Below are 3,503 nucleotides of genomic sequence, written 5' to 3' on the forward strand. Positions count from 1 at the left end.
AAAAAAAAAAAAAAAAAAAAAAAAAAAAAAAAAATTCCTTATTCATGAAGGATGGGGAAAGCAAGTATACTTGGAGATATTTTCTATGCATATTAGTCTATTAAATGTTCTAAGAAATCTTTAATATATTTTGCCTTTGTGAGATCTAGCATAGTGTCTCAAACCTGATTTACTAAGCTCTGGCTCTTTTATGTGTGATATTAGAACACAATTGAGGAAACTGTGGATTGATTCTTTGACCTTTATGTGATCATATTGATTTTTTTGAGACATCGTCTCCCTATAAGGTCAGGATGGCCTTGAACTCATGGCAATCCTCCTGTCTTAGCCTCCCAAGTGCTGGGACTGCAGGCGTGTGCCACCACCACACCTAGTGTGATCATGTTGATTTTTATCTGAGATGAAATAATAATTGTTTTTTACTATTGTGATAAATTGAAGGTTTTTGTTTTGTTTTGTTTTTTTGTGGGGGGGTTGAGGCAGGGTTTCCCTTTGTTTTGTTTTTATTTATTTGGTACCAGGGTTTGAACTCAGGACCTTGTGCTTGCAAGGCAGGAGGAGGCACTAAATCCCTGGCCCTGGGGTTTCCCTTTGTAGTTCAAGCTGGCCCCGAACTCAACTGTAGCCCAGGTTAGCCTCGAACTCTCTGTGATCCTCCTGCCTCAGCCTCCAGAGTGCCTCCAGAGTACAGGTGTGTGCCACCATGCCCAGCTAGGTTTATTTTGAGTTTGTGTGTGTTTGGGGGTGCTGGTGGTTGAAGATTGAAGTCAGAGCCTTTGTACTGAGCTCCATCCCTGGCCTTTATTGATTGATTGTCAGAGTCTTCCTAAGTCACCCAATTGCCCAGGCTACACTTGAACTTGCAATTTTTCTGTCTCAGCCTCAGTGCTGGGATTATAGGCATGCATCACCATGCCCAGCTTGATAAATTTAATTTTTGGAATCTTGGTTTTTGGGGGTTTTTTTGGTGTTGGCAATTGAACTCAGGGCCTCATGCTTGCCAGGCAGGTGATGTACCACTGAGCTACATCCCTGGCCCTGATAAATTTAATTTTTAAAATTATCTTTTAAATTCATATTCCTCTTAAAATCTTTCATTGTGTTTAAAATTATTTGAAATTCACATGATAGTGATTTAAGAAACCAAAATGACACAAAGTTGTATTTTGTTTTCTGATGATTTCCATCACCTGTGCCTATCAGGCAATCTGTGATAAGTTCTCACAGAAACTTAAGTCAATAAAACTAAAAATTAGATAGGGCACTATGCATTCCTGGCAAGCACAAGGATTTGATTCCCAGTACCAAAAACAAAACAAAATACTTAAAAATAGAATTATGTATGTATTGTCGAGTATGTGCTAAGGGAACACAGTACAATAAATAAATAACAGGATTTTTAATGTAACTTAAATTTATTTTGCCCCCAGTTTTTCTTATTATTTGAGCAGATTTTGTCTAAAGTGAGATTCAAATTCAAAAAGTACTGAATTATATAATCAGGGATTAAAGAGAGACTATTAAATACTTTTGCCAGTCTTGATCGTGTATGAAATCTTAAGGTTATACAAAAGCTTTTCAGTTTGGAATGAAAAGTAATCTTGTTCTTTCACCTGCTGGGTTTTGTAGATGTTGAAAGTAGAGGGAAAGATAGGCTTGTGCTTTTTTTTTTTTTTTTTTTTTTTTTTTTTTTTTTTTTGACAGGGTCTCACTATGTAGTTGAGACTGAACTGGAACTCACTAGGCTTTTACTATTAAGAGACTTGAACTTTTTCACTTCATAATACAGAAATGGCTGAAATAACAAATGGAAAGCCCTCTTAGGGAAAAATCAAGCTAAGATGGAAGACTTTCTGAAGTCAAAGCTTTAAGTTAGGAGAGGGGATGTAGCTCAGTGGCAGCATGCTTGTCTGATATATTAGGCCCTGGATTCAGTTCTCAACTCTAAAGAGAAAAAAAATTTAAGGGAATATATTTCATATACATGAGACTGAAAATTCTCCAGCTGATTTTTTTAAAAGCTTGACTGAAATTACTTTAGAATGGTAAGGAAGCTGGGCGTGATGGCTCATGCCTGTAATCCCAGCACTATGGAGGCTGAGGCTGGAGGATCGCTGTGAGTTCTGAGACCAACCTGGGCTACATAGTGAGTTCCAGGTCAGTCTCAACTACATAGTGAGACCCTGTCTCAAAAAACAAAACAAAACAAAAAAAAAGAATGTTAAGGAAAAGAGAAAGATTAAAAGGCACTTCACGCCTAATGTCCTCTAGTTTGACAACGTTTTCCCTGATTGTTGCTCTGATTTGTTGTGCTTTCAGGACAGAACATTTGATGGTAAATTATATTCGGTTGGAACTTTTATCTTCACTGTAAGAGAAACTGCAGGAGAAACTTCTGAATAAAATGGGTTTTGATTTCCAGTACCACACACACACACACAATTTTCATTTGGAAGCTATGTGGTACAGGGAACATAACTAGAAAGTATGTGGGAAAACCTACATACTCATACTCCCTCAATGCTGATGTCTAAGCAGCAGGCTGTCATAAGAATCTTAGGTATATATAGATGGAGTTAGGAAATTTAGCTAGAACTTCAAACTTTGGCATGACTGTTCGCTAGGACAGGTTTCCACTTTTTTTTTTTTGTTACTGGGGATCAAACTCAGGCCCTTGCACTTACAAGGCAGGCAGCGGAACCACTGCGCCAAATCCCTGGCCCTTTTTTTTGAGACAGGATCTTGCCTTGCAGTTCAAGCTGACCTTGAACTCACTATGTAACCCAGGGTGGCCTCAAACTCACAGCAGTCCTCCTGCCTCAACCTCTTGAGTGCTAGGATTACAGGCATGCGCCACCATGCCCGTCTTTTACATTTTACTTAGATATTTTAACTTACCAAAGTATTCCTATACACGTCTTAACCTCTAGGTGTCTTGGATTGCATTTTCCTTGCAAAATTTGTGTATTGGGATTTCTTCTATGTTTCAGTTATATTTGTTAATTGCTCAAACACTACTGTTGGAACTCAGGACCTTGGCGCTTGAGAGGAAGGAGCAGTGCCACTGAACTAAATCCTGGGCCCAAATACTACTGTTTTTGACTGGCACAAAAAGAACAAAATTTTGCCAGCTGTGATGGAGTATACCTATAATCCCATATAATTGAGAGGCAGAGGGAGAGCATCACAGGTCTGAGGCCAGTCTTTTATTTTTTTTTAATTTATCCCATTTCTCCCCCTCCTTTAATGCCCCCTTACTTCCCTGAATACAAAAGCAATCTTGGCTACATAGTAAATTCAGGTCCAGCATGATTTTTGAGACCTTGTCTCAAAAAAACACTAAAAAAGCTGGGTGTGGTGGTACACACACCTGTAATCCCAGTATTCTGGAGGCTAAAGCAGGAGGATCGCTGTGAATTTGAGGGTAGCCTGTGCTACTTAGTGAGTTCAGGACCAGCCTGTTTCCTGGCTGTCATAGTGAGACCCTGTTTCCACCAAAAAAA

The 3,503-nt window shown here is 38.9% G+C and overlaps 1 protein-coding gene and 1 long non-coding RNA gene across 7 annotated transcripts in view; one reads left to right on the forward strand and one right to left on the reverse strand.

Moving 5' to 3' along the window:
- Dna2 (DNA replication helicase/nuclease 2) overlaps positions 1 to 3,503 on the forward strand; it is a 40,642-nt gene that overhangs the window by 11,816 nt on the left and 25,323 nt on the right. The gene's annotated exons all lie outside the window — the stretch shown is intronic.
- Positions 1 to 3,503, reverse strand: part of LOC104849372 — a 33,773-nt gene that overhangs the window by 3,923 nt on the left and 26,347 nt on the right. The window lies entirely within an intron of this gene.

The sequence above is a fragment of the Fukomys damarensis genome, unplaced genomic scaffold (assembly GCF_012274545.1).
Source record: "Fukomys damarensis isolate Sample0158 unplaced genomic scaffold, DMR_v1.0_HiC HiC_scaffold_20, whole genome shotgun sequence".
NCBI lineage: Eukaryota > Metazoa > Chordata > Mammalia > Rodentia > Bathyergidae > Fukomys > Fukomys damarensis.